The 25484-nt window shown below is 41.7% G+C and overlaps 3 long non-coding RNA genes and 5 pseudogenes across 3 annotated transcripts; 3 read left to right on the forward strand and 5 right to left on the reverse strand.

The window, feature by feature from the left end:
* Positions 1 to 1625: 1625 nt before the first annotated feature.
* LOC147871929 (signal recognition particle RNA) lies at positions 1626 to 1886 on the reverse strand (annotated as a pseudogene).
* Positions 1887 to 7369: 5483 nt separating this feature from the next.
* LOC147871930 (signal recognition particle RNA) lies at positions 7370 to 7630 on the reverse strand (annotated as a pseudogene).
* Positions 7631 to 9535: 1905 nt separating this feature from the next.
* On the forward strand, positions 9536 to 12212 carry LOC147871931 (uncharacterized). The gene is made up of 3 exons (XR_015538151.1): positions 9536 to 9609; positions 10151 to 10390; positions 10792 to 12212. It is a non-coding gene; the product is annotated as an uncharacterized LOC147871931 (long non-coding RNA).
* A 918-nt stretch (positions 12213 to 13130) lies between these two features.
* On the reverse strand, positions 13131 to 13391 carry LOC147871932 (signal recognition particle RNA; annotated as a pseudogene).
* Positions 13392 to 15295: 1904 nt separating this feature from the next.
* On the forward strand, positions 15296 to 17815 carry LOC147871933 (uncharacterized). Its single transcript, XR_015538155.1, has 3 exons — positions 15296 to 15369; positions 15911 to 16150; positions 16550 to 17815. It is a non-coding gene; the product is annotated as an uncharacterized LOC147871933 (long non-coding RNA).
* Positions 17816 to 18902: 1087 nt separating this feature from the next.
* Positions 18903 to 19163, reverse strand: LOC147871934 (signal recognition particle RNA; annotated as a pseudogene).
* A 1903-nt stretch (positions 19164 to 21066) lies between these two features.
* LOC147871935 (uncharacterized) lies at positions 21067 to 23801 on the forward strand. The gene is made up of 3 exons (XR_015538150.1): positions 21067 to 21140; positions 21682 to 21921; positions 22320 to 23801. It is a non-coding gene; the product is annotated as an uncharacterized LOC147871935 (long non-coding RNA).
* Positions 23802 to 24718: 917 nt separating this feature from the next.
* Positions 24719 to 24979, reverse strand: LOC147871936 (signal recognition particle RNA; annotated as a pseudogene).
* Between the last annotated feature and the right edge of the window lie 505 nt (positions 24980 to 25484).

Genomic DNA, 25484 nt, shown 5'->3' on the forward strand with positions numbered 1-25484 from the left:
GAGGCGGCAAGACCGGAGAGCGTGGGAGTGTAGCTGGTGGCAGGCTACACCCATCAAATACCACATGAGCTCAGTGCCCCCACTGCCTTGTGGGTAGGGGAGGAATCCCCAAAGGCTAAGGGAAGGAAAACCCTGACAGAAAACCAAGGGTAGAAGGGGCTGCATAGGGATAGAGAAACCAGTCCTTCTAAGGGAAAGAACCCGGAATAAAAACTTATGGAGGACGGTGGGGGGGTGCACATCGGACTACCAACCCAATTCTGGAAGAAGCTCACACACTGAAAGGGCCGTAGTGCTAGAGAAGAAGAGGTTGGAGCAGAAGCGCACATGTAATGAAGAAATTCGAAACTTTCATTTTGTTTGTATGTATTCTTCCTTTGTGTGTGTCTGCGTGCGCGCGCGAGCGTTTGGGTGTGTGTATGTGGCGTGGGGCCTGGGGCGTGTGGGGCCTGGTGTCCTGTCGTGTTGTATCGTGTGGTTTGGTGTGTTGTGTGGTGTGTTCTGCAGTCGTGTCGCGTCGTGTCGTGTCGTCGTGTGCTGTCGTGTCGTTTGGTGTACTGTGGTGTGGGCCGACACCACACGACACGAGACGACGCCACACGAGACGACGCCACACGACACGACGCCACACGACACGACGCCACACGAGAGGACGCCACACGAGACGACGCCACACGAGAGGACGCCACACGAGACGACGCCACACGAGACGACGCCACACGAGACGACGACACACGAGACGACGCCACACGAGACGACACACCACGCGACACGTCAGCACACCACACGACACGACACTACACGACTGCACACCACACCACACCACACCACACCACACCACACCACACGACAAGACACCACCCCCACACCACGCCCCGTACGCCCCACACGCCACACACACACCCAAGCGCGCGCGCACACGCACACACACACACAGAGGAGGAAGACGTACAAACCTAATGAAAGTTTCGATATTCATTACATGTCCTTCTTCTTCTTCTTTACCACTACGGCCCTTTCAGTGTGTCAGCTTCTTCCAGAATTGGGTTCTTAGCCCGATGTCCAACCCCCATAGTCCTCCAGAAGTTTTTATTCCGGGTTCTTTCCCTTAGAAGGATTGGTTTCTCTTTTCCTATGCAGCCCCTTCAACCCTTGGTTTTCTGTCAGGGTTTTCCTTCCCTGTTTTAAAGAAGTAATTGTTTTGTTTGTTTGTTTGTTCCGAAATGTAAATCGATCAATCGATAAGGAACATGAATGATATTTTATTATCTTAATTATAATAAATTTTAAATAAAATTATATTGTGATCAGACGGATTAAAATAAATAATTGATATAATTGTTTTATTTCCATTGTCATAAATATTGTACAGACTTCTTCCAATTTTGGGCTGTGGTCTCCAGAAACCAAGTTTTATTGCTGGAGAGTGGCCATGTTTGAAGAATATTCAGATTTCATATTTATTAGAATGTGGAACAGGAAATCTACCTTTTAGTTTTTAGTTTTCATTTTTATGTTTGATAGGCTACTCGAGCCATGAGACATGGCTCATCCTCCCCCCCCCCCCTCCAAAAAATGCTCCCTGGGCCGGGGTTGTCGTAGTACAGGTGCCGGTAGCTCCGATCACAGGTGACTTCCGGTCTGCTCTAAAGCAGCTCCCAGTCTTCATGCGCGATCCCATTACAGCATCATACGGGTGAGTTTCCTCTCTGGCCCGATCCACCCCTCCTTAAACAACCTGGCCACCCCGGGCTCCCCCCAGGGTGTCCATATTGATACCGAGCTTAGCTGTGGGACACAGAACACCAGAACTCCCAACCTCAAGTCATTTCTCAACACTTAGCCTCTAAGTAGTTGGATTACAGGAGTTCGTCACCACTCCCAGCACGTCGGAGCCCCAGCCCTGGCTTTCAGCTTCGTTGTGGGCACCGAAAGTGCATACGCAGAGTCACGACCGAGTAGACACCCCCCCCCCACCCAAAAAAAAAATTAAAGTGATAGTGGAACCACGGTTCCGGAGAATTTGACGTAAATACGTCTTTACGGAAAGGAAGTTTATATATTGGCTTTATTCTAAATATTCCCTTCATACATGCTGTACAATTGAGATAAGTTTGATTAAGACTTTGCTTATTTAACCTGAATTAGTTACGCTTAAGATGGGTCTGTGGTAGCTGAAATATCTTTTTTTTATTTTTACTATAAAAATTTGTGATTTCGTCGTCATCAATCAACAATGTCAACAGATATTTGTTTATACTCTGCATTGTTGTGTTGGTATAGAAACACAACAATGCCGAGTAAACAAATAACGCTTCACAACAAAGAAATCAAAAAATATCAAGCCAGTCGCATTATCACTGCTCCAGAAGCAGCAGACCGCAATCTTGATTATCGACTGACAGTTGGCTTAAAACATCAGAAAAGCGAAAGAAGACGTCATCAAGTATTTGAAGTACCAACTCCAACAACTTCATAAGGTAAACTGATCCTCATTCGATATATTACGATTACGAAAACTATTATGATCGATTTTAAGACGAAGATTTGCAAGGGTGGGGATGGACGTAGAAAGTTGACTGAACAAGAACAGCGACGTAAAGACGTAGAATATCAGATTAGAGAACGCGCTCCGGAAGGAGCGCCCTGCTCTAGTCTTCTACTATAAAAATTTGTGATTTTCGTTGCCTTCAGGAAATGACGTCTTCAAACAATGTCAACAGATATTTGTTTATACTCTGCATTGTTGTGTTGGTATAGAAACACAACAATGCCGAGTAAACAAATAACGCTTCACAACAAAGAAATCAAAAAATACCAAGCCAGTCGCATTATCACTGCTCTACAAGCAGCACATCGTCTCCGAACAGCGACAGAAAACTATTTAAGAAATGGAGAAAAGTGAGAGAAGGTAATCTGATACTGATAATAATACTCATTCAAGTCAAACTGCTTACGAAAACTGACGCCTCTGTGTTTAAATTATATTTAGGCGATAAATACAATGAAAGGAAGGGGTTAAAAGACTTGAGTAAGACACAAAAAAAACCCTCCGAAGGGGGGGGGGGGTTAGTTTAGTTTCTTACTCAAGATTTTAACAAATTAATATATACAAAAACCTCAGAATTTTAAATTTTAAAAAGAAATGCAAAACTTGCTTTACGTATAGATTATAGCTATACATAAAGCTTAAAAATGTTCAGCAGAGATGAAAGCATCTACGGAATAGTAAGAGTGAGTGAAGAGGTAATATTTCAATGCAGGCTTATACCTTTATATAATAACTTAGACTTTTAACTGTTGGAAGATTATTAAACAACTTGATACCTGTATAGTAGACTCCTTTTTGATATTTAGTAAGGTTAGGATTTGGCACATAGAGATCACGTTTCCATCTTGTATTTAAATTATGTACATCTGTATTTCTTTTAAATTTATCTAAGTTTTCCACCACACATGATAGACAGCAGAGTATAAATTCACTTGCAAGTGGAAGTATATTAAATTTACGAAATAATTTTCTACAAGATACAATGCTTTTGACACCGGCCATTATTCTAATTAATTTGTTTTGCATGTAAAAAGTTGTCAGTGGAACCATGGTTCCGGATAATTTGACGTAAATACGTCACACTTGCTTTACAATCGAGTAAAGTTTGATTAAGACATTGCTTATTTAACTTGAATTAGTTACGCTTAAGATGGGTCTGTGGTAGATGAATGTAATGTAATGTAATGTAAGGTAACTATGTAGGTAACCATTGTTGTTTATTTGTTGATAAACAGATGACGTTTCCCAGGTAACATATCAATGAAGTTTGACGTTTTCCAGGTAACATATCAATGAAGTTTGACGTTTCCCAGGTAACATATCAATGAAGTTTGACGTTTCCCAGGTAACATAACAATGGTTATGTTACCTAAGAAACTAATTGCTACGTGATCTGTTTACTCGGCATTGTTGTGTTACATTACTGCCGTCAACAATCCGCTTTCGTTATTGCGGAAAGAACTGAGCTGTGAATCGGCTGTAGAATAAGTGCGTCGTAGAATAGATAATTTTGTGCTGGTAAAAACGTTTTAGAATATCACAGGTACTTATCTTATGTAAGAATTATTACATTACATTACATTATAGAGACGTATTTACGTCAGATTCTCCGGAACCGTGGTTCATCTGTCAACATTTCATAACTTATATTTCTGAATCTGTAGTATTACGGAATCTGAAAATCGTGTACAATGAACACAGAAAAATACAAACCCAAATTTTAGACCTTGAACACATTCGTATGTGTTTTGTATTGTTCACTGAGGTGAACTCTAGAAACTGTGATGGGTGTGTTATAGCTTCATTGCTTAATTTAATTAACAGTAATATAAAGTGATTTATATATTTTCAATTGTGTCTGTCTTTTAGATACCGGTGACAGAAGGTGACGTCTTCAAACAATGTCAACAGATATTTGTTTATACTCTGCATTGTTGTGTTGGTATAGAAACACAACAATGCCGAGTAAACAAATAACGTAATAAATAAACAAATACGAAGCCAGTCGCATGATCACTGCTCTACAAGCAGCACATCGTCTCCGAACAGCGACAGAAAACTATTTAAGAAATGGAGAAAAGTGAGAGAAGACGTACTGACACCAACAAGGTAATCTGATACTGATAATAATACTCATTCAAGTCATACTGCGCATTCAAGGGTTAAAACACTTGGATAAGACACAAAACTAACCACCCTTTGGGGGGGGGGTTAGTTTAGTTTCTTACTCAATGGGGAACTTCATACTTATGATTCAATTTAACATTTTAGAGTGATTAATTCAAGGAGTATGAGATGGTTGAGACATGTACCGCACAAAATTTAACAGATTCAATTGACTTTAGGTAGGTGGATGATCTGAACACGACAATGAACCTTAAGAGTTCCATAATATAAAGCAATGATTTTGACGTAAATACGTCTACACGGAAGGGTCATTCGGCGAAAAAGTGTAACGGAGATGTGTAGGATCCGTATCCGTAACGTCGTGTTTGTTTATTTCAGTCGTAATCCAGGGCGAGCCTCAGGTACTGGGCGGGCGACAGGTGGCGGATAGTGATATGAGGGTTAGCTGCGAATAAGGGGCAGTCCCGGACCGAGGCGGCAAGACCGGAGAGCGTGGGAGTGTAGCTGGTGGCAGGCTACACCCATCAAATACCACATGAGCTCAGTGCCCCCACTGCCTTGTGGGTAGGGGAGGAATCCCCAAAGGCTAAGGGAAGGAAAACCCTGACAGAAAACCAAGGGTAGAAGGGGCTGCATAGGGATAGAGAAACCAGTCCTTCTAAGGGAAAGAACCCGGAATAAAAACTTATGGAGGACGGTGGGGGGGGTGCACATCGGACTACCAACCCAATTCTGGAAGAAGCTCACACACTGAAAGGGCCGTAGTGCTAGAGAAGAAGAGGTTGGAGCAGAAGCGCACATGTAATGAAGAAATTCGAAACTTTCATTTTGTTTGTATGTATTCTTCCTTTGTGTGTGTCTGCGTGCGCGCGCGAGCGTTTGGGTGTGTGTATGTGGCGTGGGGCGTGGGGCGTGGGGCGTGTGGGGCCTGGTGTCCTGTCGTGTTGTATCGTGTGGTTTGGTGTGTTGTGTGGTGTGTTCTGCAGTCGTGTCGCGTCGTGTCGTGTCGTCGTGTGCTGTCGTGTCGTGTGGTGTACTGTGGTGTGGGCCGACACCACACGACACGAGACGACGCCACACGAGACGACGCCACACGACACGACGCCACACGAGAGGACGCCACACGAGACGACGCCACACGAGACGACGCCACACGAGACGACGCCACACGAGACGACGCCACACGAGACGACACACCACGCGACACGTCAGCACACCACACGACACGACACTACACGACTGCACACCACACCACACCACACCACACCACACCACACCACACGACAAGACACCACCCCCACACCACGCCCCAGACGCCCCACACGCCACACACACACCCAAGCGCGCGCGCACACGCACACACACACACAGAGGAGGAAGACGTACAAACCTAATGAAAGTTTCGATATTCATTACATGTCCTTCTTCTTCTTCTTTACCACTACGGCCCTTTCAGTGTGTCAGCTTCTTCCAGAATTGGGTTCTTAGCCCGATGTCCAACCCCCATAGTCCTCCAGAAGTTTTTATTCCGGGTTCTTTCCCTTAGAAGGATTGGTTTCTCTTTTCCTATGCAGCCCCTTCAACCCTTGGTTTTCTGTCAGGGTTTTCCTTCCCTGTTTTAAAGAAGTAATTGTTTTGTTTGTTTGTTTGTTCCGAAATGTAAATCGATCAATCGATAAGGAATATGAATGATATTTTATTATCTTAATTATAATAAATTTTAAATAAAATTATATTGTGATCAGACGGATTAAAATAAATAATTGATAGAATTGTTTTATTTCCATTGTCATAAATATTGTACAGATTTCTTCCAATTTTGGGCTGTGGTCTCCAGAAACCAAGTTTTATTGCTGGAGAGTGGCCATGTTTGAAGAATATTCAGATTTCATATTTATTAGAATGTGGAACAGGAAATCTACCTTTTAGTTTTTAGTTTTCATTTTTATGTTTGATTAGTGGAGTTAGGCTTTGAAATTTTCTATTATGATATATATTTAAAAAATGCTTTTTCATAGGTTAAAAAGCATACATACAGATTATGTGAATTTAAAGTTAAATTTGATAAATTATGCATGGAAATAGTTAAATAAATGGAATGATTGTTAATTTATAAATAATGATAGTTCATCATATAAATTGGAGTATTAAAACATCAGTAGGTCTCACAAGTTCTCTGCAGAATATATTTGTTTTAATTTGGAATGAACATTCTTCTCCATAATTGCAAAATCTGTGAGGTGGCAATTCAGCCCTACTGGCTCTCGTGACTGGACCAAATTATCCCAGGCCGGGAGGTGGTACGGTTGTGGGATGGTAATAGCGGTTAAGCCAAAAAACTTAATAAATGAACCCCCGATTAAACAACAAGGGATATTTAATAAAAATATATATAAATTCAAAAGGAGAACAAACTCCCAAGGCTCAGGCTCCGGTAGGGGGTTACAACCCAAAAAATATCAGACCTATCTGTCTCCAAGCTGAGTCGTTCTCTGCCCGGCGGACACACACACACACAGACTGTCTGCCCTGCTGTCTCATCTGGGTCTCGAAGCCGCCGACTCCAAAGAACTTCGAGAGAGCAGATAGGCTACTCGAGCCATGAGACATGGCTCATCCTCCCCCCCCCCCCCTCCAAAAAATGCTCCCTGGGCCGGGGTTGTCGTAGTACAGGTGCCGGTAGCTCCGATCACAGGTGACTTCCGGTCTGCTCTAAAGCAGCTCCCAGTCTTCATGCGCGATCCCATTACAGCATCATACGGGTGAGTTTCCTCTCTGGCCCGATCCACCCCTCCTTAAACAACCTGGCCACCCCGGGCTCCCCCCAGGGTGTCCATATTGATACCGAGCTTAGCTGTGGAACACAGAACACCAGAACTCCCAACCTCAAGTCATTTCTCAACACTTAGCCTCTAAGTAGTTGGATTACAGGAGTTCGTCACCACTCCCAGCACGTCGGAGCCCCAGCCCTGGCTTTCAGCTTCGTTGTGGGCACCGAAAGTGCATACGCAGAGTCACGACCGAGTAGACACCCCCCCCCCCACCCAAAAAAAAAAATTAAAGTGATAGTGGAACCACGGTTCCGGAGAATTTGACGTAAATACGTCTTTACGGAAAGGAAGTTTATATATTGGCTTTATTCTAAATATTCCCTTCATACATGCTGTACAATTGAGATAAGTTTGATTAAGACTTTGCTTATTTAACCTGAATTAGTTACGCTTAAGATGGGTCTGTGGTAGCTGAAATATCTTTTTTTTATTTTTACTATAAAAATTTGTGATTTCGTCGTCATCAATCAACAATGTCAACAGATATTTGTTTATACTCTGCATTGTTGTGTTGGTATAGAAACACAACAATGCCGAGTAAACAAATAACGCTTCACAACAAAGAAATCAAAAAATATCAAGCCAGTCGCATTATCACTGCTCCAGAAGCAGCAGACCGCAATCTTGATTATCGACTGACAGTTGGCTTAAAACATCAGAAAAGCGAAAGAAGACGTCATCAAGTATTTGAAGTACCAACTCCAACAACTTCACAAGGTAAACTGATCCTCATTCGATATATTACGATTACGAAAACTATTATGATCGATTTTAAGACGAAGATTTGCAAGGGTGGGGATGGACGTAGAAAGTTGACTGAACAAGAACAGCGACGTAAAGACGTAGAATATCAGATTAGAGAACGCGCTCCGGAAGGAGCGCCCTGCTCTAGTCTTCTACTATAAAAATTTGTGATTTTCGTTGCCTTCAGGAAATGACGTCTTCAAACAATGTCAACAGATATTTGTTTATACTCTGCATTGTTGTGTTGGTATAGAAACACAACAATGCCGAGTAAACAAATAACGCTTCACAACAAAGAAATCAAAAAATACCAAGCCAGTCGCATTATCACTGCTCTACAAGCAGCACATCGTCTCCGAACAGCGACAGAAAACTATTTAAGAAATGGAGAAAAGTGAGAGAAGGTAATCTGATACTGATAATAATACTCATTCAAGTCAAACTGCTTACGAAAACTGACGCCTCTGTGTTTAAATTATATTTAGGCGATAAATACAATGAAAGGAAGGGGTTAAAAGACTTGAGTAAGACACAAAAAAAACCCTCCGAAGGGGGGGGGGGGGTTAGTTTAGTTTCTTACTCAAGATTTTAACAAATTAATATACAAAAACCTCAGAATTTTAAATTTTAAAAAGAAATGCAAAACTTGCTTTACGTATAGATTATAGCTATACATAAAGCTTAAAAATGTTCAGCAGAGATGAAAGCATCTACGGAATAGTAAGAGTGAGTGAAGAGGTAATATTTCAATGCAGGCTTATACCTTTATATAATAACTTAGACTTTTAACTGTTGGAAGATTATTAAACAACTTGATACCTGTATAGTAGACTCCTTTTTGATATTTAGTAAGGTTAGGATTTGGCACATAGAGATCACGTTTCCATCTTGTATTTAAATTATGTACATCTGTATTTCTTTTAAATTTATCTAAGTTTTCCACCACACATGATAGACAGCAGAGTATAAATTCACTTGCAAGTGGAAGTATATTAAATTTACGAAATAATTTTCTACAAGATACAATGCTTTTGACACCGGCCATTATTCTAATTAATTTGTTTTGCATGTAAAAAGTTGTCAGTGGAACCATGGTTCCGGATAATTTGACGTAAATACGTCACACTTGCTTTACAATCGAGTAAAGTTTGATTAAGACATTGCTTATTTAACTTGAATTAGTTACGCTTAAGATGGGTCTGTGGTAGATGAATGTAATGTAATGTAATGTAAGGTAACTATGTAGGTAACCATTGTTGTTTATTTGTTGATAAACAGATGACGTTTCCCAGGTAACATATCAATGAAGTTTGACGTTTTCCAGGTAACATATCAATGAAGTTTGACGTTTCCCAGGTAACATATCAATGAAGTTTGACGTTTCCCAGGTAACATAACAATGGTTATGTTACCTAAGAAACTAATTGCTACGTGATCTGTTTACTCGGCATTGTTGTGTTACATTACTGCCGTCAACAATCCGCTTTCGTTATTGCGGAAAGAACTGAGCTGTGAATCGGCTGTAGAATAAGTGCGTCGTAGAATAGATAATTTTGTGCTGGTAAAAACGTTTTAGAATATCACAGGTACTTATCTTATGTAAGAATTATTACATTACATTACATTATAGAGACGTATTTACGTCAGATTCTCCGGAACCGTAGTTCCTCTGTCAACATTTCATATCTTATATTTCTGAATCTGTAGTATTACAGAATCTGAAAAACGTGTACAATGAACACAGAAAAATACGACCTTGAACACATCCGTATGTGTTTTGTATTGTTCACTGAGGTGAACTCTAGAAACTGTGATGGGTGTGTTATAGCTTCATTGCTTAATTTAATTAACAGTAATATAAAAGTGATTTATATATTTTCAATTGTGTGTCTTTTAGATCCCGGTGACAGAAGGTGACGTCTTCAAACAATGGCAACAGATATTTGTTTATACTCTGCATTGTTGTGTTGGTATAGAAACACAACAATGCCGAGTAAACAAATAACGTAACAAATAAACAAATACCAAGCCAGTCGCATGATCACTGCTCTACAAGCAGCACATCGTCTCCGAACAGCGACAGAAAACTATTTAAGAAATGAAGAAAAGTGAGAGAAGACGTACTAACACCAACAAGGTAATCTGATACTGATAAGAATACTCATTCAAGTCATACTGCGCATTCAAGGGTTAAAACACTTGGATAAGACACAAAACTAACCACCCTTTGGGGGGGGGGGGGGGTTAGTTTAGTTTCTTACTCAATGGGGAACTTCATACTTATGATTCAATTTAACATTTTAGAGTGATTAATTCAAGGAGTATGAGATGGTTGAGACATGTACCGCACAAAATTTAACAGATTCAATTGACTTTAGGTAGGTGGATGATCTGAACACGTCAATGAACCTTAAGAGTTCCATAATATAAAGCAATGATTTTGACGTAGATACGTCTACACGGAAGGGTCATTCGGCGAAAAAGTGTAACGGAGATGTGTAGGATCCGTATCCGTAACGTCGTGTTTGTTTATTTCAGTCGTAATCCAGGGCGAGCCTCAGGTACTGGGCGGGCGACAGGTGGCGGATAGTGATATGAGGGTTAGCTGCGAATAAGGGGCAGTCCCGGACCGAGGCGGCAAGACCGGAGAGCGTGGGAGTGTAGCTGGTGGCAGGCTACACCCATCAAATACCACATGAGCTCAGTGCCCCCACTGCCTTGTGGGTAGGGGAGGAATCCCCAAAGGCTAAGGGAAGGAAAACCCTGACAGAAAACCAAGGGTAGAAGGGGCTGCATAGGGATAGAGAAACCAGTCCTTCTAAGGGAAAGAACCCGGAATAAAAACTTATGGAGGACGGTGGGGGGGTGCACATCGGACTACCAACCCAATTCTGGAAGAAGCTCACACACTGAAAGGGCCGTAGTGCTAGAGAAGAAGAGGTTGGAGCAGAAGCGCACATGTAATGAAGAAATTCGAAACTTTCATTTTGTTTGTATGTATTCTTCCTTTGTGTGTGTCTGCGTGCGCGCGCGAGCGTTTGGGTGTGTGTATGTGGCGTGGGGCGTGGGGCGTGTGGGGCCTGGTGTCCTGTCGTGTTGTATCGTGTGGTTTGGTGTGTTGTGTGGTGTGTTCTGCAGTCGTGTCGCGTCGTGTCGTGTCGTCGTGTGCTGTCGTGTCGTGTGGTGTACTGTGGTGTGGGCCGACACCACACGACACGAGACGACGCCACACGAGACGACGCCACACGAGACGACGCCACACGACACGACGCCACACGACAGGACGCCACACGACACGACGCCACACGAGAGGACGCCACACGAGACGACGCCACACGAGACGACGCCACACGAGACAACGCCACACGAGACGACGCCACACGAGACGACACACCACGCGACACGTCAGCACACCACACGACACGACACCACACGACTGCACACCACACCACACCACACCACACCACACGACAAGACACCACCCCCACACCACGCCCCAGACGCCCCACACGCCACACACACACCCAAGCGCGCGCGCACACGCACACACACACACAGAGGAGGAAGACGTACAAACCTAATGAAAGTTTCGATATTCATTACATGTCCTTCTTCTTCTTCTTTACCACTACGGCCCTTTCAGTGTGTCAGCTTCTTCCAGAATTGGGTTCTTAGCCCGATGTCCAACCCCCATAGTCCTCCAGAAGTTTTTATTCCGGGTTCTTTCCCTTAGAAGGATTGGTTTCTCTTTTCCTATGCAGCCCCTTCAACCCTTGGTTTTCTGTCAGGGTTTTCCTTCCCTGTTTTAAAGAAGTAATTGTTTTGTTTGTTTGTTTGTTCCGAAATGTAAATCGATCAATCGATAAGGAATATGAATGATATTTTATTATCTTAATTATAATAAATTTTAAATAAAATTATATTGTGATCAGACGGATTAAAATAAATAATTGATAGAATTGTTTTATTTCCATTGTCATAAATATTGTACAGATTTCTTCCAATTTTGGGCTGTGGTCTCCAGAAACCAAGTTTTATTGCTGGAGAGTGGCCATGTTTGAAGAATATTCAGATTTCATATTTATTAGAATGTGGAACAGGAAATCTACCTTTTAGTTTTTAGTTTTCATTTTTATGTTTGATTAGTGGAGTTAGGCTTTGAAATTTTCTATTATGATATATATTTAAAAAATGCTTTTTCATAGGTTAAAAAGCATACATACAGATTATGTGAATTTAAAGTTAAATTTGATAAATTATGCATGGAAATAGTTAAATAAATGGAATGATTGTTAATTTATAAATAATGATAGTTCATCATATAAATTGGAGTATTAAAACATCAGTAGGTCTCACAAGTTCTCTGCAGAATATATTTGTTTTAATTTGGAATGAACATTCTTCTCCATAATTGCAAAATCTGTGAGGTGGCAATTCAGCCCTACTGGCTCTCGTGACTGGACCAAATTATCCCAGGCCGGGAGGTGGTACGGTTGTGGGATGGTAATAGCGGTTAAGCCAAAAAACTTAATAAATGAACCCCCGATTAAACAACAAGGGATATTTAATAAAAATATATATAAATTCAAAAGGAGAACAAACTCCCAAGGCTCAGGCTCCGGTAGGGGGTTACAACCCAAAAAATATCAGACCTATCTGTCTCCAAGCTGAGTCGTTCTCTGCCCGGCGGACACACACACACACAGACTGTCTGCCCTGCTGTCTCATCTGGGTCTCGAAGCCGCCGACTCCAAAGAACTTCGAGAGAGCAGATAGGCTACTCGAGCCATGAGACATGGCTCATCCTCCCCCCCCCCCCTCCAAAAAATGCTCCCTGGGCCGGGGTTGTCGTAGTACAGGTGCCGGTAGCTCCGATCACAGGTGACTTCCGGTCTGCTCTAAAGCAGCTCCCAGTCTTCATGCGCGATCCCATTACAGCATCATACGGGTGAGTTTCCTCTCTGGCCCGATCCACCCCTCCTTAAACAACCTGGCCACCCCGGGCTCCCCCCAGGGTGTCCATATTGATACCGAGCTTAGCTGTGGAACACAGAACACCAGAACTCCCAACCTCAAGTCATTTCTCAACACTTAGCCTCTAAGTAGTTGGATTACAGGAGTTCGTCACCACTCCCAGCACGTCGGAGCCCCAGCCCTGGCTTTCAGCTTCGTTGTGGGCACCGAAAGTGCATACGCAGAGTCACGACCGAGTAGACACCCCCCCCCCCACCCAAAAAAAAAATTAAAGTGATAGTGGAACCACGGTTCCGGAGAATTTGACGTAAATACGTCTTTACGGAAAGGAAGTTTATATATTGGCTTTATTCTAAATATTCCCTTCATACATGCTGTACAATTGAGATAAGTTTGATTAAGACTTTGCTTATTTAACCTGAATTAGTTACGCTTAAGATGGGTCTGTGGTAGCTGAAATATCTTTTTTTTATTTTTACTATAAAAATTTGTGATTTCGTCGTCATCAATCAACAATGTCAACAGATATTTGTTTATACTCTGCATTGTTGTGTTGGTATAGAAACACAACAATGCCGAGTAAACAAATAACGCTTCACAACAAAGAAATCAAAAAATATCAAGCCAGTCGCATTATCACTGCTCCAGAAGCAGCAGACCGCAATCTTGATTATCGACTGACAGTTGGCTTAAAACATCAGAAAAGCGAAAGAAGACGTCATCAAGTATTTGAAGTACCAACTCCAACAACTTCACAAGGTAAACTGATCCTCATTCGATATATTACGATTACGAAAACTATTATGATCGATTTTAAGACGAAGATTTGCAAGGGTGGGGATGGACGTAGAAAGTTGACTGAACAAGAACAGCGACGTAAAGACGTAGAATATCAGATTAGAGAACGCGCTCCGGAAGGAGCGCCCTGCTCTAGACTTCTACTATAAAAATTTGTGATTTTCGTTGCCTTCAGGAAATGACGTCTTCAAACAATGTCAACAGATATTTGTTTATACTCTGCATTGTTGTGTTGGTATAGAAACACAACAATGCCGAGTAAACAAATAACGCTTCACAACAAAGAAATCAAAAAATACCAAGCCAGTCGCATTATCACTGCTCTACAAGCAGCACATCGTCTCCGAACAGCGACAGAAAACTATTTAAGAAATGGAGAAAAGTGAGAGAAGGTAATCTGATACTGATAATAATACTCATTCAAGTCAAACTGCTTACGAAAACTGACGCCTCTGTGTTTAAATTATATTTAGGCGATAAATACAATGAAAGGAAGGGGTTAAAAGACTTGAGTAAGACACAAAAAAAACCCTCCGAAGGGGGGGGGGGGGTTAGTTTAGTTTCTTACTCAAGATTTTAACAAATTAATATACAAAAACCTCAGAATTCTAAATTTTAAAAAGAAATGCAAAACTTGCTTTACGTATAGATTATAGCTATACATAAAGCTTAAAAATGTTCAGCAGAGATGAAAGCATCTACGGAATAGTAAGAGTGAGTGAAGAGGTAATATTTCAATGCAGGCTTATACCTTTATATAATAACTTAGACTTTTAACTGTTGGAAGATTATTAAACAACTTGATACCTGTATAGTAGACTCCTTTTTGATATTTAGTAAGGTTAGGATTTGGCACATAGAGATCACGTTTCCATCTTGTATTTAAATTATGTACATCTGTATTTCTTTTAAATTTATCTAAGTTTTCCACCACACATGATAGACAGCAGAGTATAAATTCACTTGCAAGTGGAAGTATATTAAATTTACGAAATAATTTTCTACAAGATACAATGCTTTTGACACCGGCCATTATTCTAATTAATTTGTTTTGCATGTAAAAAGTTGTCAGTGGAACCATGGTTCCGGATAATTTGACGTAAATACGTCACACTTGCTTTACAATCGAGTAAAGTTTGATTAAGACATTGCTTATTTAACTTGAATTAGTTACGCTTAAGATGGGTCTGTGGTAGATGAATGTAATGTAATGTAATGTAAGGTAACTATGTAGGTAACCATTGTTGTTTATTTGTTGATAAACAGATGACGTTTCCCAGGTAACATATCAATGAAGTTTGACGTTTTCCAGGTAACATATCAATGAAGTTTGACGTTTCCCAGGTAACATATCAATGAAGTTTGACGTTTCCCAGGTAACATAACAATGGTTATGTTACCTAAGAAACTAATTGCTACGTGATCTGTTTACTCGGCATTGTTGTGTTACATTACTGCCGTCAACAATCCGCTTTCGTTATTGCGGAAAGAACTGAGCTGTGAATCGGCTGTAGAATAAGTGCGTCGTAGAATAGATAATTTTGTGCTGGTAAAAACGTTTTAGAATATCACAGGTACTTATCTTATGTAAGAATTATTACATTACATTACATTATAGAGACGTATTTACGTCAGATTCTCCGGAACCGTAGTTCCTCTGTCAACATTTCATATCTTATATTTCTGAATCTGTAGTATTACAGAATCTGAAAAACGTGTACAATGAACACAGAAAAATACGACCTTGAACACATCCGTATGTGTTTTGTATTGTTCACTGAGGTGAACTCTAGAAACTGTGATGGGTGTGTTATAGCTTCATTGCTTAATTTAATTAACAGTAATATAAAAGTGATTTATATATTTTCAATTGTGTGTCTTTTAGATCCCGGTGACAGAAGGTGACGTCTTCAAACAATGGCAACAGATATTTGTTTATACTCTGCATTGTTGTGTTGGTATAGAAACACAACAATGCCGAGTAAACAAATAACGTAACAAATAAACAAATACCAAGCCAGTCGCATGATCACTGCTCTACAAGCAGCACATCGTCTCCGAACAGCGACAGAAAACTATTTAAGAAATGAAGAAAAGTGAGAGAAGACGTACTAACACCAACAAGGTAATCTGATACTGATAAGAATACTCATTCAAGTCATACTGCGCATTCAAGGGTTAAAACACTTGGATAAGACACAAAACTAACCACCCTTTGGGGGGGGGGGGGTTAGTTTAGTTTCTTACTCAATGGGGAACTTCATACTTATGATTCAATTTAACATTTTAGAGTGATTAATTCAAGGAGTATGAGATGGTTGAGACATGTACCGCACAAAATTTAACAGATTCAATTGACTTTAGGTAGGTGGATGATCTGAACACGTCAATGAACCTTAAGAGTTCCATAATATAAAGCAATGATTTTGACGTAGATACGTCTACACGGAAGGGTCATTCGGCGAAAAAGTGTAACGGAGATGTGTAGGATCCGTATCCGTAACGTCGTGTTTGTTTATTTCAGTCGTAATCCAGGGCGAGCCTCAGGTACTGGGCGGGCGACAGGAGGCGGATAGTGATATGAGGGTTAGCTGCGAATAAGGGGCAGTCCCGGACCGAGGCGGCAAGACCGGAGAGCGTGGGAGTGTAGCTGGTGGCAGGCTACACCCATCAAATACCACATGAGCTCAGTGCCCCCACTGCCTTGTGGGTAGGGGAGGAATCCCCAAAGGCTAAGGGAAGGAAAACCCTGACAGAAAACCAAGGGTAGAAGGGGCTGCATAGGGATAGAGAAACCAGTCCTTCTAAGGGAAAGAACCCGGAATAAAAACTTATGGAGGACGGTGGGGGGGTGCACATCGGACTACCAACCCAATTCTGGAAGAAGCTCACACACTGAAAGGGCCGTAGTGCTAGAGAAGAAGAGGTTGGAGCAGAAGCGCACATGTAATGAAGAAATTCGAAACTTTCATTTTGTTTGTATGTATTCTTCCTTTGTGTGTGTCTGCGTGCGCGCGCGAGCGTTTGGGTGTGTGTATGTGGCGTGGGGCGTGGGGCGTGTGGGGCCTGGTGTCCTGTCGTGTTGTATCGTGTGGTTTGGTGTGTTGTGTGGTGTGTTCTGCAGTCGTGTCGCGTCGTGTCGTGTCGTCGTGTGCTGTCGTGTCGTGTGGTGTACTGTGGTGTGGGCCGACACCACACGACACGAGACGACGCCACACGAGACGACGCCACACGAGACGACGCCACACGACACGACGTTACACGACAGGACGCCACACGACACGACGCCACACGAGAGGACGCCACACGAGACGACGCCACACGAGACGACGCCACACGAGACGACGCCACACGAGACGACGCCACACGAGACGACGCCACACGAGACGACACACCACGCGACACGTCAGCACACCACACGACACGACACCACACGACTGCACACCACACCACACCACACCACACCACACGACAAGACACCACCCCCACACCACGCCCCAGACGCCCCACACGCCACACACACACCCAAGCGCGCGCGCACACGCACACACACACACAGAGGAGGAAGACGTACAAACCTAATGAAAGTTTCGATATTCATTACATGTCCTTCTTCTTCTTCTTTACCACTACGGCCCTTTCAGTGTGTCAGCTTCTTCCAGAATTGGGTTCTTAGCCCGATGTCCAACCCCCATAGTCCTCCAGAAGTTTTTATTCCGGGTTCTTTCCCTTAGAAGGATTGGTTTCTCTTTTCCTATGCAGCCCCTTCAACCCTTGGTTTTCTGTCAGGGTTTTCCTTCCCTGTTTTAAAGAAGTAATTGTTTTGTTTGTTTGTTTGTTCCGAAATGTAAATCGATCAATCGATAAGGAATATGAATGATATTTTATTATCTTAATTATAATAAATTTTAAATAAAATTATATTGTGATCAGACGGATTAAAATAAATAATTGATATAATTGTTTTATTTCCATTGTCATAAATATTGTACAGATTTCTTCCAATTTTGGGCTGTGGTCTCCAGAAACCAAGTTTTATTGCTGGAGAGTGGCCATGTTTGAAGAATATTCAGATTTCATATTTATTAGAATGTGGAACAGGAAATCTACCTTTTAGTTTTTAGTTTTCATTTTTATGTTTGATTAGTGGAGTTAGGCTTTGAAATTTTCTATTATGATATATATTTAAAAAATGCTTTTTCATAGGTTAAAAAGCATACATACAGATTATGTGAATTTAAAGTTAAATTTGATAAATTATGCATGGAAATAGTTAAATAAATGGAATGATTGTTAATTTATAAATAATGATAGTTCATCATATAAATTGGAGTATTAAAACATCAGTAGGTCTCACAAGTTCTCTGCAGAATATATTTGTTTTAATTTGGAATGAACATTCTTCTCCATAATTGCAAAATCTGTGAGGTGGCAATTCAGCCCTACTGGCTCTCGTGACTGGACCAAATTATCCCAGGCCGGGAGGTGGTACGGTTGTGGGATGGTAATAGCGGTTAAGCCAAAAAACTTAATAAATGAACCCCCGATTAAACAACAAGGGATATTTAATAAAAATATATATAAATTCAAAAGGAGAACAAACTCCCAAGGCTCAGGCTCCGGTAGGGGGTTACAACCCAAAAAATATCAGACCTATCTGTCTCCAAGCTGAGTCGTTCTCTGCCCGGCGGACACACACACACACAGACTGTCTGCCCTGCTGTCTCATCTGGGTCTCGAAGCCGCCGACTCCAAAGAACTTCGAGAGAGCAGATAGGCTACTCGAGCCATGAGACATGGCTCATCCTCCCCCCCCCCCTCCAAAAAATGCTCCCTGGGCCGGGGTTGTCGTAGTACAGGTGCCGGTAGCTCCGATCACAGGTGACTTCCGGTCTGCTCTAAAGCAGCTCCCAGTCTTCATGCGCGATCCCATTACAGCATCATACGGGTGAGTTTCCTCTCTGGCCCGATCCACCCCTCCTTAAACAACCTGGCCACACCGGGCTCCCCCCAGGGTGTCCATATTGATACCGAGCTTAGCTGTGGAACACAGAACACCAGAACTCCCAACCTCAAGTCATTTCTCAACACTTAGCCTCTAAGTAGTTGGATTACAGGAGTTCGTCACCACTCCCAGCACGTCGGAGCCCCAGCCCTGGCTTTCAGCTTCGTTGTGGGCACCGAAAGTGCATACGCAGAGTCACGACCGAGTAGACACCCCCCCCCCACCCAAAAAAAAAAATTAAAGTGATAGTGGAACCACGGTTCCGGAGAATTTGACGTAAATACGTCTTTACGGAAAGGAAGTTTATATATTGGCTTTATTCTAAATATTCCCTTCATACATGCTGTACAATTGAGATAAGTTTGATTAAGACTTTGCTTATTTAACCTGAATTAGTTACGCTTAAGATGGGTCTGTGGTAGCTGAAATATCTTTTTTTTATTTTTACTATAAAAATTTGTGATTTCGTCGTCATCAATCAACAATGTCAACAGATATTTGTTTATACTCTGCATTGTTGTGTTGGTATAGAAACACAACAATGCCGAGTAAACAAATAACGCTTCACAACAAAGAAATCAAAAAATATCAAGCCAGTCGCATTATCACTGCTCCAGAAGCAGCAGACCGCAATCTTGATTATCGACTGACAGTTGGCTTAAAACATCAGAAAAGCGAAAGAAGACGTCATCAAGTATTTGAAGTACCAACTCCAACAACTTCACAAGGTAAACTGATCCTCATTCGATATATTACGATTACGAAAACTATTATGATCGATTTTAAGACGAAGATTTGCAAGGGTGGGGATGGACGTAGAAAGTTGACTGAACAAGAACAGCGACGTAAAGACGTAGAATATCAGATTAGAGAACGCGCTCCGGAAGGAGCGCCCTGCTCTAGACTTCTACTATAAAAATTTGTGATTTTCGTTGCCTTTAGGAAATGACGTCTTCAAACAATGTCAACAGATATTTGTTTATACTCTGCATTGTTGTGTTGGTATAGAAACACAACAATGCCGAGTAAACAAATAACGCTTCACAACAAAGAAATCAAAAAATACCAAGCCAGTCGCATTATCACTGCTCTACAAGCAGCACATCGTCTCCGAACAGCGACAGAAAACTATTTAAGAAATGGAGAAAAGTGAGAGAAGGTAATCTGATACTGATAATAATACTCATTCAAGTCAAACTGCTTACGAAAACTGACGCCTCTGTGTTTAAATTATATTTAGGCGATAAATACAATGAAAGGAAGGGGTTAAAAGACTTGAGTAAGACACAAAAAAAACCCTCCGAAGGGGGGGGGGGGTTAGTTTAGTTTCTTACTCAAGATTTTAACAAATTAATATACAAAAACCTCAGAATTTTAAATTTTAAAAAGAAATGCAAAACTTGCTTTACGTATAGATTATAGCTATACATAAAGCTTAAAAATGTTCAGCAGAGATGAAAGCATCTACGGAATAGTAAGAGTGAGTGAAGAGGTAATATTTCAATGCAGGCTTATACCTTTATATAATAACTTAGACTTTTAACTGTTGGAAGATTATTAAACAACTTGATACCTGTATAGTAGACTCCTTTTTGATATTTAGTAAGGTTAGGATTTGGCACATAGAGATCACGTTTCCATCTTGTATTTAAATTATGTACATCTGTATTTCTTTTAAATTTATCTAAGTTTTCCACCACACATGATAGACAGCAGAGTATAAATTCACTTGCAAGTGGAAGTATATTAAATTTACGAAATAATTTTCTACAAGATACAATGCTTTTGACACCGGCCATTATTCTAATTAATTTGTTTTGCATGTAAAAAGTTGTCAGTGGAACCATGGTTCCGGATAATTTGACGTAAATACGTCACACTTGCTTTACAATCGAGTAAAGTTTGATTAAGACATTGCTTATTTAACTTGAATTAGTTACGCTTAAGATGGGTCTGTGGTAGATGAATGTAATGTAATGTAATGTAAGGTAACTATGTAGGTAACCATTGTTGTTTATTTGTTGATAAACAGATGACGTTTCCCAGGTAACATATCAATGAAGTTTGACGTTTTCCAGGTAACATATCAATGAAGTTTGACGTTTCCCAGGTAACATATCAATGAAGTTTGACGTTTCCCAGGTAACATAACAATGGTTATGTTACCTAAGAAACTAATTGCTACGTGATCTGTTTACTCGGCATTGTTGTGTTACATTACTGCCGTCAACAATCCGCTTTCGTTATTGCGGAAAGAACTGAGCTGTGAATCGGCTGTAGAATAAGTGCGTCGTAGAATAGATAATTTTGTGCTGGTAAAAACGTTTTAGAATATCACAGGTACTTATCTTATGTAAGAATTATTACATTACATTACATTATAGAGACGTATTTACGTCAGATTCTCCGGAACCGTAGTTCCTCTGTCAACATTTCATATCTTATATTTCTGAATCTGTAGTATTACAGAATCTGAAAAACGTGTACAATGAACACAGAAAAATACGACCTTGAACACATCCGTATGTGTTTTGTATTGTTCACTGAGGTGAACTCTAGAAACTGTGATGGGTGTGTTATAGCTTCATTGCTTAATTTAATTAACAGTAATATAAAAGTGATTTATATATTTTCAATTGTGTGTCTTTTAGATCCCGGTGACAGAAGGTGACGTCTTCAAACAATGGCAACAGATATTTGTTTATACTCTGCATTGTTGTGTTGGTATAGAAACACAACAATGCCGAGTAAACAAATAACGTAACAAATAAACAAATACCAAGCCAGTCGCATGATCACTGCTCTACAAGCAGCACATCGTCTCCGAACAGCGACAGAAAACTATTTAAGAAATGAAGAAAAGTGAGAGAAGACGTACTAACACCAACAAGGTAATCTGATACTGATAAGAATACTCATTCAAGTCATACTGCGCATTCAAGGGTTAAAACACTTGGATAAGACACAAAACTAACCACCCTTTGGGGGGGGGGGGTTAGTTTAGTTTCTTACTCAATGGGGAACTTCATACTTATGATTCAATTTAACATTTTAGAGTGATTAATTCAAGGAGTATGAGATGGTTGAGACATGTACCGCACAAAATTTAACAGATTCAATTGACTTTAGGTAGGTGGATGATCTGAACACGTCAATGAACCTTAAGAGTTCCATAATATAAAGCAATGATTTTGACGTAGATACGTCTACACGGAAGGGTCATTCGGCGAAAAAGTGTAACGGAGATGTGTAGGATCCGTATCCGTAACGTCGTGTTTGTTTATTTCAGTCGTAATCCAGGGCGAGCCTCAGGTACTGGGCGGGCGACAGGTGGCGGATAGTGATATGAGGGTTAGCTGCGAATAAGGGGCAGTCCCGGACCGAGGCGGCAAGACCGGAGAGCGTGGGAGTGTAGCTGGTGGCAGGCTACACCCATCAAATACCACATGAGCTCAGTGCCCCCACTGCCTTGTGGGTAGGGGAGGAATCCCCAAAGGCTAAGGGAAGGAAAACCCTGACAGAAAACCAAGGGTAGAAGGGGCTGCATAGGGATAGAGAAACCAGTCCTTCTAAGGGAAAGAACCCGGAATAAAAACTTATGGAGGACGGTGGGGGGGGTGCACATCGGACTACCAACCCAATTCTGGAAGAAGCTCACACACTGAAAGGGCCGTAGTGCTAGAGAAGAAGAGGTTGGAGCAGAAGCGCACATGTAATGAAGAAATTCGAAACTTTCATTTTGTTTGTATGTATTCTTCCTTTGTGTGTGTCTGCGTGCGCGCGCGAGCGTTTGGGTGTGTGTATGTGGCGTGGGGCGTGGGGCGTGTGGGGCCTGGTGTCCTGTCGTGTTGTATCGTGTGGTTTGGTGTGTTGTGTGGTGTGTTCTGCAGTCGTGTCGCGTCGTGTCGTGTCGTCGTGTGCTGTCGTGTCGTGTGGTGTACTGTGGTGTGGGCCGACACCACACGACACGAGACGACGCCACACGAGACGACGCCACACGAGACGACGCCACACGACACGACGCCACACGACAGGACGCCACACGACACGACGCCACACGAGAGGACGCCACACGAGAGGACGCCACACGAGACGACGCCACACGAGACGACGCCACACGAGACGACGCCACACGAGACGACGCCACACGAGACGACGCCACACGAGACGACGCCACACGAGACGACGCCACACGAGACGACACACCACGCGACACGTCAGCACACCACACGACACGACACCACACGACTGCACACCACACCACACCACACCACACCACACGACAAGACACCACCCCCACACCACGCCCCAGACGCCCCACACGCCACACACACACCCAAGCGCGCGCGCACACGCACACACACACACAGAGGAGGAAGACGTACAAACCTAATGAAAGTTTCGATATTCATTACATGTCCTTCTTCTTCTTCTTTACCACTACGGCCCTTTCAGTGTGTCAGCTTCTTCCAGAATTGGGTTCTTAGCCCGATGTCCAACCCCCATAGTCCTCCAGAAGTTTTTATTCCGGGTTCTTTCCCTTAGAAGGATTGGTTTCTCTTTTCCTATGCAGCCCCTTCAACCCTTGGTTTTCTGTCAGGGTTTTCCTTCCCTGTTTTAAAGAAGTAATTGTTTTGTTTGTTTGTTTGTTCCGAAATGTAAATCGATCAATCGATAAGGAATATGAATGATATTTTATTATCTTAATTATAATAAATTTTAAATAAAATTATATTGTGATCAGACGGATTAAAATAAATAATTGATAGAATTGTTTTATTTCCATTGTCATAAATATTGTACAGATTTCTTCCAATTTTGGGCTGTGGTCTCCAGAAACCAAGTTTTATTGCTGGAGAGTGGCCATGTTTGAAGAATATTCAGATTTCATATTTATTAGAATGTGGAACAGGAAATCTACCTTTTAGTTTTTAGTTTTCATTTTTATGTTTGATTAGTGGAGTTAGGCTTTGAAATTTTCTATTATGATATATATTTAAAAAATGCTTTTTCATAGGTTAAAAAGCATACATACAGATTATGTGAATTTAAAGTTAAATTTGATAAATTATGCATGGAAATAGTTAAATAAATGGAATGATTGTTAATTTATAAATAATGATAGTTCATCATATAAATTGGAGTATTAAAACATCAGTAGGTCTCACAAGTTCTCTGCAGAATATATTTGTTTTAATTTGGAATGAACATTCTTCTCCATAATTGCAAAATCTGTGAGGTGGCAATTCAGCCCTACTGGCTCTCGTGACTGGACCAAATTATCCCAGGCCGGGAGGTGGTACGGTTGTGGGATGGTAATAGCGGTTAAGCCAAAAAACTTAATAAATGAACCCCCGATTAAACAACAAGGGATATTTAATAAAAATATATATAAATTCAAAAGGAGAACAAACTCCCAAGGCTCAGGCTCCGGTAGGGGGTTACAACCCAAAAAATATCAGACCTATCTGTCTCCAAGCTGAGTCGTTCTCTGCCCGGCGGACACACACACACACAGACTGTCTGCCCTGCTGTCTCATCTGGGTCTCGAAGCCGCCGACTCCAAAGAACTTCGAGAGAGCAGATAGGCTACTCGAGCCATGAGACATGGCTCATCCTCCCCCCCCCCCTCCAAAAAATGCTCCCTGGGCCGGGGTTGTCGTAGTACAGGTGCCGGTAGCTCCGATCACAGGTGACTTCCGGTCTGCTCTAAAGCAGCTCCCAGTCTTCATGCGCGATCCCATTACAGCATCATACGGGTGAGTTTCCTCTCTGGCCCGATCCACCCCTCCTTAAACAACCTGGCCACCCCGGGCTCCCCCCAGGGTGTCCATATTGATACCGAGCTTAGCTGTGGAACACAGAACACCAGAACTCCCAACCTCAAGTCATTTCTCAACACTTAGCCTCTAAGTAGTTGGATTACAGGAGTTCGTCACCACTCCCAGCACGTCGGAGCCCCAGCCCTGGCTTTCAGCTTCGTTGTGGGCACCGAAAGTGCATACGCAGAGTCACGACCGAGTAGACACCCCCCCCCCACCCAAAAAAAAAAATTAAAGTGATAGTGGAACCACGGTTCCGGAGAATTTGACGTAAATACGTCTTTACGGAAAGGAAGTTTATATATTGGCTTTATTCTAAATATTCCCTTCATACATGCTGTACAATTGAGATAAGTTTGATTAAGACTTTGCTTATTTAACCTGAATTAGTTACGCTTAAGATGGGTCTGTGGTAGCTGAAATATCTTTTTTTTATTTTTACTATAAAAATTTGTGATTTCGTCGTCATCAATCAACAATGTCAACAGATATTTGTTTATACTCTGCATTGTTGTGTTGGTATAGAAACACAACAATGCCGAGTAAACAAATAACGCTTCACAACAAAGAAATCAAAAAATATCAAGCCAGTCGCATTATCACTGCTCCAGAAGCAGCAGACCGCAATCTTG

The sequence above is a fragment of the Zootermopsis nevadensis genome, unplaced genomic scaffold, assembly GCF_977971745.1.
Source record: "Zootermopsis nevadensis isolate Lab colony 2312 unplaced genomic scaffold, Znev_1.0 Znev_ptg000036l, whole genome shotgun sequence".
Taxonomy (NCBI): Eukaryota; Metazoa; Arthropoda; class Insecta; order Blattodea; family Termopsidae; genus Zootermopsis; species Zootermopsis nevadensis.